This window comes from Schistocerca cancellata, chromosome 5 (genome assembly GCF_023864275.1).
Source record: "Schistocerca cancellata isolate TAMUIC-IGC-003103 chromosome 5, iqSchCanc2.1, whole genome shotgun sequence".
Lineage (NCBI taxonomy): Eukaryota > Metazoa > Arthropoda > Insecta > Orthoptera > Acrididae > Schistocerca > Schistocerca cancellata.
Window position 1 is genome coordinate 123652129 of NC_064630.1, and position 13752 is coordinate 123665880.

Genomic DNA, 13752 nt, shown 5'->3' on the forward strand with positions numbered 1-13752 from the left:
GCGGCGGAACAATACTCTCTGGCGCGATTTCTGGCGCTGTGGCTCAGTGTAGCCACCTTTCATATGCCCTTCCTCCACGGGCTAGAATTTGATGGTATTTTTGCCAGCATTGGTGGTGAAAATACCACCAAATTCGTCAAAAAAAAAATACAGACAAAATTAAAAGATAATATTAATACGTAAATATCATATAACTAGATAAAATTTTGGCTTTGCACTGACCTTTCAATAGCCTAATATATAAAATACACTAAGCAATACAAATTCTTTCATACATGTGACTTTACATAATAGTTTACACAAATATCATGTGGTTAAACAATTCAATCGATAGCGTCAGCAATGACGAATATGAGCAGGTAAGAGTCTTATAACTTTTCACAAACAGTAATACACAAAAAATCAGTTTATACAAATTTTCACAACAAGTAGTTGACAGTTCCAGCAGTAGCACCCAGAACTGTTGAATAGGTGCTACAGCAACAAGTGACATCATCTCAGTAGAAGCAGTCCATCAGTGGCACCCAGCATTGTGGAACAGGTGCAGACTCCAACAGGTGACATCGTTTCAGTAGAAGCAGTCCATCAGTGGCACCCAGTAATGTTGAGTAGGTGCAGACTCCAACAGGTGACATCATTTCAGTAGAAGCAGTTCCATCTGTGGTACCCAGCAATGTTGAAGAGGTACAGACAGCAAGAAGTAACATCATTTCAGTAGAAGCAGTTCCATTTGTGGTACCCAGCAATGTTGAAGAGGTACACACAGCAACAAGTCACATTTCTCAGTAGAAGCAGTTCATCAATGGCACCCAGCAATGTTGAGTAGGTGCAAACAGCAACAGGTGACATCATCTCAGTAGAATCAGTCCATCAGTGGCACCCAGCAATGTTGAGTAGGTGCAGACAGCAAGAAGTAACATCATTTCAGTAGAAGCAGTTCCATTTGTGGTACCCAGCAATGTTGAAGAGGTACACACAGCAACAAGTCACATTTCTCAGTAGAAGCAGTTCATCAGTGGCACCCAACATTGTTGAGTAGGTGCAGACACCGACAAATGACATTATTTCCATAGAAGTAGCTCCATCTGTGGCACCCAGCATTGTGGAGTAGGTGCAGACTCCAACAGGTGACATCATTTCAGTAGAAGCAGTCCATCAGTGGCACCCAGCATTGTGGAACAGGTGCAGACTCCAACAGGTCACATCATTTCAGTAGAAGCAGTCCATCAGTGGCACCCAGCAATGTTGAGTAGGTGCAGACAGCAGTCCATAATATTCACTATCACTGATCACACAGTTCATCAGCAGAAATTAAACATGTCCTAGTGGCACCAATCATGTAGAAAAAGTACAAGTAACAGTCCATAATATTTACTATCACTAATCAGACAGTTCAAGTATGAACAATAGTTTGAATGCACATACAAATGCTTTTACAATGCTCTTACACTAAACATACAAATCATAACAAACACACAAATGATATCAGATAATTGTCATATTACTATTACAAATACACAAACATCAGTAAACCTATAATATTTATGGGTGTCAGTGCAAGCCACTACAAACAAATAAAATAATATTTAGGAGATAGGTGGGTAAGATTAGGAAAGGAAAACACACAAATCACACTCACTCATCTTTCATCCACATTAAGTACTACTGTGTAATTGAATAGTGTTAACTGTGTGAATCCACTTCTGTCAAAATTTCATGTTCATCATGTGTATCAAGTAGTAGTGACAGCAATGTATAACAGTCAATAATAGTTAAGTCAACGTCATAGTCATCATGTCAAGACCAATGTTTGCCAAGCCAGATCAAAATGTACGGTTGCTGAACAACTGTCAGTGTGCCAAGATATGCAACTTCCTCTCCCCAAAAAAAAAAGTACATACTGCTTAGTGATTTAACAAAGTGTGTGTAGACAATCTTCCTTCCATTTTAGTGTTCTAGTCTGCTATCTTCATCCTCCTTGTTCCATATAGACCAACAAAAAAAAAAAATGCACCTCACTTATTTTACCTCTTATAAACCATAACTCCAATCAACTTCATATAATCTCAATACCTCCATAATACCTCTTCAATACGTCGATACATATAAACCTTATTGCCAGTATCATTTCACTTCCATAACAACTCTTTCCTCTAGTCAGTCTCCTCGATCGAGTACAGATAAAATCCTAATGCAAACCTCCTCATCCCATACAATCCGAAGACACACTGTCAACACACAACCTCTGTGTAATCCATCTGACCAAAATCTTCTACTCATTATGAATTATAAACAAAGAATGCATACATGACCTCTAACAGACTTAGTTCGAATAACTCTCAGTAATTAAGTACGATTGCGGAGTGTGAATGATCCTAATATTTCACAGTGTGTACACCACTTCAAGAATTATGGCAAACAGAAGCAAACATGTGGAGTATTTCTTGTGTCAAGTGTCACTTCCTATTTCAATTACTCACGAAAAATGCAGTGTAATAACTGTGTTGGTATGTCATGTCGTTAGCTTCCTTCCTATTGGCATACATTTATACAGCTTTCATAAAACCTCCAGCTCATGTGACTTCTATGATGTTTCTTGTACTAAAGTCGCTCGTCGAATTACTACAGTTCATTTTCTTATGTTAAAATATAAAGCACTGAGCGTAAGCAAAACAAGCAACAGCGAGTAAATATACCAGTAGTGAACAGAATGTCAACAAGTGGATGCAGCACAATTTCTATAACGAGGCTTCGCCAAGCGAACAATCCGTAACCCATACCACATCGTAACCCACACTCCATGTCCGTACACTGTACATCAGCATTGCTATATACCAAATTAAAGTATAGTTATGACAACAAGCAGAAATGTGTAAATGTGCAATCCATACGCATAGCAGTAAACATATATCTTACGTACTAAACAGGTCATTAGCATCGTATCTTAATAAGTAAACATGAAGGCGCAAGCAGATAAATCACAAAGTATAACTTACATACCTAACCACATCAGCACAATTAATCAGGTGACAATTATAATTTAAATAAATAGGCACAGCAGGCACATAATAAAAAAAAATATAACATCAGTGAAAAAGCAGTGCAGTCAAGCGATGCATAATATACACAAGTTACAACCCAGTTCATTAATAATCATTGTCAAAATCAGTTAACGTATGCAAGCACGTCGCTTCACAAGTAATTTCATAGAACATGAAATTTAGCACAAAGTATGAATCACGTAATCGCGAGCAGCAAATTACGTCTAAAGTACGTACCTAAGTGGAAATATGTTACCTGAAAAATAAACTCAATTAATAATTACCTTTTTAGTTTATTACTTTCTTCTTCGAAATGACATTTTTCCTGAAATTTTCTCGATAGCAAGTCGTCTTAACGTCGGACACGCACAGAATTTACCTGAAGTTCTTAAATATTTTATAGAACCGTACCCTGAAAAATACTGAATGTTAATAACAGAATTCATCAAGTCACTATAGCTTTATACTGAATTTAGTCGGAGAAATTAGACTGTGTATTTATTTATGGCTGTCAGTGCATTCGCACTGAGCGCTCGATCAGCTGTAGGCGCGTGACGTAGGAAGTGATTGTTTGCGGTCAACGACTGCCTTGTGCGGCGCGCAGACTTGACTGTTGCTTTGAGTATATGCCGCCGCCAAAACACAGCGCGGTATCCTTGTACTCTCCGTGTGTTTACATACAACTGTTAGTTTCTCAAAAGTATGTCATTCTACAAAAATTTTTCAAAAGTATATCATTCCACAAAAATTTTAACGTTAGATATATGATGTATTCCCTTAGAGCGTCGTGATTTAAGAGTTTCTACTTCGACAGTGTTATCATGAATAATTTTGCGAATTCTATATGGACCGTTATAAAGCAGAAAAAATTTCCGACACAAGCCTTTTCCTTTGTGAGACAAACGATGAGCCTTAATTAACACCTTCTGACCAACTGACAAGATTTTTAAACGACCAGGACGCTTAGCTGATTTCTCTCTTCTAGCAGCCGCAGATGCAATATTTTGTAGAGCCAGGTTGACAACTTCAGAATGCCGCAGTTTCCGTGAAGGCGGAAAAGGAACGATTTCAGATATGCGATTTGTCGGTGCTTTGTTTTTTAATATCAGTAAAGGCGGTAAAGAAGTTGAATCATTAGGGAGTTCATTCAGAATGTTTTGAAAAATATGAAGATACTGATCCCAAGTTCTGTGATTCTGATGACAATAAAGGCGACACAATTTATTGATTTCCTTCATCCATCTCTCTGAAGCGTTAGATTGGGGGTGAAAAAGTGAAATGAAAATTGGTTTTTATTTTACGACGCTGTAGAGTACGAAGCCAAATTTTAGAACGAAACTGTGATCCATTATCTGATATAACCTTATCAACATGACCAACTTCTTTAAGAAAATGGTTAATGAAAGCATTAGATACTGAACGAGCTGTTGCTTTGCGTAACGGTGTAAAACACACATATTTTGATGTCAACTCCACTGCTACGAAAATGTACGCAAAACCATTAGTAGATCGAACCACTGGACCGAACAAATCAACTGCAGCCATGTCCTTTAATTTCGCTGGAATGATAGGAAACAACGGTGCTCTGTGAGAAATAGTTGGCGGCTTTTGACGTAATTTGCATAAACGAGGTGTGGCCAAATCGTCCAATCTAACAGAACGTCTAAGAAAATTACAGACGCCAAGGAAACTACAAACATCACGTTTTGTGGTAGGAACAGCATAATTACGAATAGCGTCTAATTTTTCTGGATCAGGAAGAATACCTTCTATAGAAATAATCTGACCAACAAATTTCACCTGTGGACGACCAAATTCAGATTTTTCTAAGTTCACTGTAATGCCAACTCTTGCAAAAATACGTAATAATGAATCCAAAATTTTGTTGTGCTCTCTCCAAGAACGTTTAGCAATGAGAATGTCGTCAACATATGAAGTAATATTGTCACGAAGATGAACAGGTAAAATTTCGTTTAAACTACAAATGAATGCTGCAGAAAATATAGTAAGTCCAAACGGTAAATTCCAAAGTCACTTTTGGGTAAAACAGTCATATCCGGTTATTGTTTATCTACTCTCTAGATAGATTGATAGTAGAAGAGTTGTTTCGATAGATGCAAAGAATAGTAAAAGAGTAGGCAGCGGTACAGAAAACTAAAAGAGAAATAGCACCACTACAGCTCGGGGCCCTATGCTCGCTACGGCACATATTCACTTAGAGTAGTGAATCCCCTGAGGACTTTAATAGCTGCACATAAATTTCAGTTTGTGACTTAGTGGCAAATTTAGCGGAAGTGCGTACATAAATTGATCTAACCATGAACATGGATGTATGTCATTCTTAGAATTGCGGAAGATCTTAAATTTCCGAACAGTCAAAAAGTGTTTATAGTCAAAGTTTTCGCCTCGTGGCGACAAAGACCTACCGCGTCTGTCCCAGTCACAATGACGATTATTGTTAAATTCACGCGCCTGGCGCTCTCTTGTTGCATCCCGTACACGAAACAAATTACTTTCTTCAAACCCCTCTGCTACCTGTGATTCTAAATTTCTTCTGCTATCCTTTCCTACGATTTCGCCTTCAATTTGCTTGACTTGCTTTCGTAATGCCTCAACTTCCCTTTTAACCCGTTCATTAAATTTTCCCTGATTTTCAACATGCTTATTTATGTTCTGGTACTCTTCGGTTTCTGCAAATGGCAATGGTGCTGTATCATCTGAATCTCTGTCCCCATTTAAACTAAGATTTGTCAATTTGTCTGAAATTTCCTCAACTCTTTCCGATAAATCACCTATTTGTTCTTTCTGTTTATTTACGTCTTCCGTAAGTGTCGCGACTCGGGTTTCAGTATTGACACATTTGGTAGTTAACTGTTCATATTGTTGTGTTAATTGGTACGGATTCCTCGATTCTCTCAAATATTTCTTCCTTATCTTTTGCACGTTGTAAATTTAACTCTGAAAATTTCTGTACTACCACGCGATCTCTTTCTTCCTGTTCTCTATCCTGTTCCCTTTGTCTAATCTCTACTGCAACTAATCTATTATTGTGAGAATTCAAAATCGGTTGTACTTCTTCTCTAATTTCTTTCTTTAATTCATCTTTCATGTTTTTGAAACATGTCCCTATTCGTGAATCTAACCGTGTTTCCATTGTTTTCAATTCAGATCCTAACTGTGATCCCAGTGAGTCTAACCGTGTTTCCATTGTTCCCCTGTCTGTTTTTAATTCAGACCGTAACTGTGATCCCAGAGAGTCTAACCGTATTTCCATTGTTCCCATCTGTGTTTTTAATTCAGATCTAAACTGTGTTTCCATTCGTGCTCCCAAATTTAATATAGCACCCATCAACTGCTCCGTATCAGCCGGTTCGAAATTCTTTTCGCCCCTAACATTTACCACAAAACCAGTTTCCCTCGTCATAGCTGTAAAGCTATCTGTGTTCGATACTGTTCCAGAATCTTCTGTCGTTAATCTCGGATTCTGTGAATTTTCTGATTGCGAAAAATTTTGAAATGGTTCCGGACTATTTTCCCGACTTATTACATTGTTTTCCACTTCATTATCCATCATACTGTTGTCCTGTGTTGGCGAGTTCGCCATATCAACAATTTCGTTATTCTCGCTATTCATCATTTTTGCCTTTTTCATTGATCGCGTAATCATTTACAAAATATACAACACTCGTCACTATATGAAAATTACACACAATGACTCTTTATCTCCAACAATACCATTTACATGAAATGTTTCCCTCAAACACGCTTAACGAACAATTGAAATAATTGCACTAGATTGTCAAACGCGTATACAAGACAACAAAATTAAATTATGAAATACCATTAGATGAATGACAATTACCAAATCTACACATGCAATCTAGGCTACAATTACTAAACTACAAATTACTACTACAATACTACTGTCTACTATTTTTACAATCAGAAGATTCCAAGGGACGATCCGAAGCAGCGGTCGCCACGTGCATGGGGGCTTTATTAAAATAAAGATATAAGAATGCAATGCAAATACTTTTTAATTTTCTGTCGCTGTATGTCCGATTACGCTGTTTCGTAAACGGCTGGCCCTGACTAGTTTTAGTACGCAATCTGACTGCTTAGAATGACAACAAAGAATGTAAGAAAGTTTTCGTTAACACAGTTAATTAATTAAGTCCCCAGCAACTATAAAGCCTACGAAACCAACAAAGCACAAGTGTAGCTGTTCTGTATGTGGTAGTATGACTCAACGCACATCTGGCACGGTTCTTCTTCAACAAGACAAGAATTTTTAAATACCAATTATACTGACGTGATAAAAGAAAATTACAAATACTATGATTGTGCAAGAAAACCAAAATTACACTCTAATACAAGAACACACGCCAGATGCTTTGTTGACTGAACCTGTAATGACACATTATTCAGGTCACTGAAAGAATAAAAGAATAAAAGAAAATACCTCCATATATATTGACGAAATGCACTCTGACCATTACAATATCTCCATAAGAACATCATCATCTCTCCCATCAAACCACTGCATAAAACATGGAGCAACACTCTCCACTACCGCATCTCACTCTGACTTCAGCTACAAGCAGTGTCCACCACAACTTCTCGGCAAGAACTCCTTGTCGCTGCGTCTCAATAATCACTGCCAGTGGAGGCGGCGGAACAATACTCTCTGGCGCGATTTCTGGCGCTGTGGCTCAGTGTAGCCACCTTTCACTGCCGAAAAGAAATTAAAGAAATTCGTGAATGACGTAAATAAAAAAGTCACTGCTTCAGTTTTTACATTGCAAAAATGATCGTTTCGCTGTAGTAATGTACATCGCGTATAAGTTGAAAATTGTTTTCCACATGAGCACTAAGTGTATTGCCAAAGCACAATTAACGCACTATATTTCGACGTGCTATTCAGCAACATATGGTATCCCCCCTCTTACAAATGCATGTCACCATGCTGGTGTATCTATACATATGACTCTAATATCCAAATCTGTTTATTGTCTACTATTCTCATGTTCTGTCTAGACGATACTTATACACCTGCACAAATATTCAATTCCCTACACGCAGCTTTTGAAACAATCCTTACAGGAATGAGATTTTCACTCTGCAGCGGAGTGTGCGCTGATATGAAACTTCCTGGCAGATTAAAACTGTGTGCCCGACCGAGACTCGAACTCGGGACCTTTGCCTTTCGCGGGCAAGTGCTCTACCAACTGAGCTACCGAAGCACGACTCACGCCCGGTACTCACAGCTTTACTTCTGCCAGCTGGCAGCTGTGAGTACGTCGGCACGGTAGCTCAGCGTGTTCGGTTAGAGGGTTAGCAGCCCTCTGTAATAAAAAAACTGAGCTAAACGATCAACAACGAACTTAAACGGATGTCTTACGACGTCCGCCTCGAGCATATTCAACGAACGAAAACGAACGAAATGAGATAAAAAAAAAAAAAAAAGTTGGTAGAGCACTTGCCCGCGAAAGGCAAAGGTCCCGAGTTCGAGTCTCGGTCGGGCACACAGTTTTAATCTGCCAGGAAGTTTCAATCCTTACAGGACTACAAAAGGACATTTTTTTCATAATTCAGGTACATGACAATAAGTATGCATTGAATTATCGATTTCCAAAATACGTACCAACGACGTTTTATCATGTGTTATTGGGTTACCAGTAGGAATTTTATAACATGCGCCTTCTACGTATCTTGTGTACCATTTTCGTCTTGTTTACTCGTTTCGGTATACTGTGCATGTAAAATTTGTTTGATGTTGGAATCTGTCTTTTGCTGAGAATATATAACTTAGTACCAGTGTACGAGAAAAATTAATGTATGCTCTGCATTGTCAAGACAAACTGTAATATAACATTTCCAGTGTTGGGACGGCTGTATGGTCGCATACTGAACGCCAATAAAGTAAAAGACAAAAAAGGGTGTATCGTCCACATGAAGTAAGTTGAAAGGCTGCCTCACGGCAGACGGCGACGTCATCGTGTGTTGTTTCGGTGACGGCGACTGTGTGGGAGGTCCCCGCATTGTATTGCGATCGCTTCCTCCCTGATTTATCTCCATCCGTTTCCCAGAAACGCCCGTCGCAGCACGCAGTTCTTCATTCATTCATTCTGTCCACATTCTCCGCGTCGCAGCGGCTCTGCCCACAGTGGGAAACGTGGTTTTCCAGCAGGAGGCACCGACGTCATGCATACGGGGACTGAAACCCATGTGAAACAATAGTACCCTACGTGACTGTTCTACACGTTCTGCTGCAAATCACACCACATTTAAAAAAAGGTTAATTTTATGCATTAAGATTTTACTTCATATTTAACAAATGAAAAGCACAATATAATGAAACGGAAAGTTGCCACACGCACACACACACACACATACACACACACACACACACACACACACGACTGCAGTCTGAGACAACCGTAGCCACACTGTCTGAAACTGCAGTCGTATGTGTTAGTAGTGCTTCAACGCGCGCGCGCGCGCGCGTGTGTGTGTGTGTGTGTGTGTGTCTATTTTTGACGACGGCCTTACTGGCCGACAGCTTTATTTGTGATAGTATTCTTTTTTTTTTATCTACGACTCAGCTCTCCATGCTACTCTATCCTGTGCAAGCTTCTTCATCTCCCAGTACCTACTGCAACCTACATCCTTCAGAATCTGTTTAATGTATTCATCTCTTCGTCTCCCTCCACGCTGCCCTCCAATACTAAATTGGTGATCCCTTGATGCCTCAGAATATGCCCCACCAACCGATCCCTACTTCTAGTCAAGTTGTGCCACAAATTTCTCTTCTCTCCAATTCTATTCAATACCTCCTCATTAGTTATGTGGTCTACCCTCTAATCTTCAGCATTCTTCTGTAGCACCACATTTCGAAAGCTTCTATTCTCTTCTTGTCCAAACTATTTATCGTCCATGTTTCACTTCCATACGTGGCTACACATCATACAAATACTTTCAGTAACGACTTCCTGACACTTAAATCTATATTCGATGTTAACAAATTTCTCTTCTTCAGAAACGCTTTCCTTACCATTGACATTCTACATTTTATATCCTCTCTACTTCGACCATCCTCAGTTATTTTGCTCCCCAAATTGCAAAACTCATTTACTACTTTAAGCCTCTCATTTCCTAATCTAATTCCCGCAGCATCATCCGATTTAATTCGTCTGCGTTCCATTATCCTTGTTTTGCTTCTGTTGATGTTCACCTTATATCCTCTTTTCAAGACACCATCCATTCCGTTCAGCTGCTCTTCCAGGTCCTTTGCTGTCTCTGACAGAATTACAATGTCATCGGCGAACCTCACAGTTTTTATTTCTTCTCCATGGATTTTAAGTTCCTGCTACGAATTTTTCTTTTGTTTCCTTTAACATCGGGGATAGGCTACAACCCTGTCTCACTCCCTTCCCTTTCATGTCCCTCGACTCTTATAACTGCCATCTGGTTTCTGTACAAATTGTAAATAGCCTATCGCTCCCTGTATTTTACCCCTGCCACCTTCAGAATTTGAAAGAGAGTATTCCATTCAACATTGTCAAAATCTTTCTTTAAGTCTACATATGCTAGAAACGTAGGTCTGCCTTTCTTTAATCTATTTTCTAAGATAACTCGTAGGGTCAGTATTGCCTCACGTGTTCCAAAATTACTACGGAATCCATACTGATCTTCCCCGAGGTCGGCTTCTACCAGTTTTTCCAATCGTCTGTAAAGAATTCGTGTAAGTACACTCCTCGAAATTGAAATAAGAACACCGTGAATTCATCGTCCCAGGAAGGGGACTCTTTATTGACACATTCCTGGGGTCAGATACATCACATGATCACACTGACAGAACCACAGGCACAGACACAGGAAACAGAGCATGCACAATGTCGGCACTAGTACAGTGTATATCCACCTTTCGCAGCAATGCAGGCTGCTATTCTCCCATGGAGACGATCGTAGAGATGCTGGATGTAGTCCTGTGGAACGGCTTGCCATGCCATTTCCACCTGGCGCCTCAGTTGGACCAGCGTTCGTGCTGGACGTGCTGACCGCGTGAGACGACGCTTCATCCAGTCCCAAACATGCCCAATGGGGGACAGATCCGGAGATCTTGCTGGCCAGCGTAGTTGACTTACACCTTCTAGAGCACGTTGGGTGGCACGGGATACATGCGGACGTGCATTGTCCTGTTGGAACAGCAAATTCCCTTGCCGGTATAGGAATGGTAGAACGATGGGTTCGATGACGGTTTGGATGTACCGTGCACTATTCAGTGTCCCCTCGACGATCACCAGTGGTGTACGGCCAGTGTAGGAGATCGCTCCCCACACCATGATGCCGGGTGTTGGCCCTGTGTGCCTCGGTCGTATGCAGTCCTGATTGTGGCGCTCACCTGCACGGCGCCAAACACGCATACGACCATCATTGGCACCAAGGCAGAAGCGACTCTCATCGCTGAAGACGACACGTCTCCATTCGTCCCTCCATTCACGCCTGTCGCGACACCACTGGAGGCGGGCTGCACGATGTTGGGGCGTGAGCGGAAGACGGCCTAACGGTGTGCGGGACCGTAGCCCAGCTTCATGGAGACGGTTGCGAATGGTCCTCGCCGATACCCCAGGAGCAACAGTGTCCCTAATTTGCTGGGAAGTGGCGGTGCGGTCCCCTACGGCACTGCGTAGGATCCTACGGTCTTGGCGTGCATCCGTGCGTCGCTGCGGTCCGGTCCCAGGTCGACGGGCACGTGCACCTTCCGCCGACCACTGGCGACAACATCGATGTACTGTGGAGACCTCACGCCCCACGTGTTGAGCAATTCGGCGGTACGTCCACCCGGCCTCCCGCATGCCCACTATACGCCCTCGCTCAAAGTCCGTCAACTGCACATACGGTTCACGTCCACGCTGTCGCGGCATGCTACCAGTGTTAAAGACTGCGATGGAGCTCCGTATGCCACGGCAAACTGGCTGACAGTGACGGCGGCGGTGCACAAATGCTGCGCAGCTAGCGCCATTCGACGGCCAACACCGCGGTTCCTGGTGTGTCCGCTGTGCCGTGCGTGTGATCATTGCTTGTACAGCCCTCTCGCAGTGTCCGGAGCAAGTATGGTGGGTCTGACACACCGGTGTCAATGTGTTCTTTTTTCCATTTCCAGGAGTGTAATAGTTTCTTGATGCCTGTTAGTCGTGTCATAAATATCATTTTCCTCACTTCGATTCAGTACCTCCTGATCCATAATTCGATATCCATTCTTTTGTATCATCACATTTCAAAAGCTTCTATCCTTTCCTGTCTGTTCTGTAGATTTTCCACGTTTCGCTTTCGTAAAAGGCAACACACGACACAAATATCCTTAGAAAATACTCACTAACACTTAAAGTCATATTAAATGATAACAAGTTACTCTTCATTAGAATTTCTTATCTTGTTATTGGCAGTCTGTACTTTATATCCGTTTTAATTCAGCCATGCGGTTATAGGGGAAGGAGCAGAAGAAAGCGTTACGGGAGAATATGGGCTTGGTAGTAGGAATTAAGGAGTAGAAAGATTGAGTTCTACAATATACTTCAGATGGTTCGAGAATCACAAGAAGATGAGATATACTTGGACAAGGCCGGATGACACTGGAAGATTCCAGTTAGATTACATCATTATCACGTAAAGATTACGAAATCAAGTACTGGATTGTAAGGCCCACTCAGGACCAGATATACACTCAGACCACATTTTAGTGGCGATGAAGAGTAGGTTCAAGCTTAAAAGACTAGTCAAGAAGAATGAACGCGCAAAGAAGTGGGACACGGAAGTACTAAGGAATGAAGAGATACGCTTGAAGTTGTCTGAGGCTATAGACACTGCTGTAAGGTATAGCTCAGTAGGCAGTTCCTTTGAGGAGTAATGGACATCTCTAAAAAGGGGAGTCATGGAAGTTGGAAAGAAAACCGGCGGTACAAAGAAGGTAACTGCGAAGAAACCATGGATAAAAGAAGAAATACTTCAGATGATAGACGAACGAAGTAAGCACAAAAAAGTTCCATTAAATTTAGGAATTCAGAAATACAAGTCTCTTAGGAATGAAACAAATAGGAAGTGGAGGAAACCTAAGGCAAAATGGCTGCAAGATAAACGTGAAGAAATTAAAAAAGAAATGATTGTCGGAAGGACATGGATCAACATACAGAAAAGCCAAAACAACCTTCGACGAAATTAAAAGCAAAGTTGCTAATATTAAGAGTGCATTGGCAATTTCACTGTTAAATGCAGAGGAGAGAGTGGATAGATGGAAAGAACACACTGAAGGTCTCTATGGAGGGGAAAGCCTTGTCTGATGATTTGATAGAGGAACAAACAGGAGTCGGTGTAGAACAGATAAGGGACCCAGTATCAGAATCAGAATTAAACGTTCTTTGAAAGATATTAACGAGTAAGGCAAAAGGGGTGGATAACATTTCATCAGAATTTCTGAAATCGTTGGGGAAAGTGGCAACAAAACGACTGTTCACGTTGGTGTGTAGAATGTATGAGTCTGGCGATGTACCATCCGATTTTTTAAAAAACATCATCCACGAAATTCTGAAGACAGCAAGAGCCGACAATTGCGAGAATTATCGCGCAGTCGACTTACCGTCTCGTGCATCCCAGTTGCTGAAAGAATAATACACAGAAGAATGATAAAGGAAGTTGATGAGGTGTTAGGTGA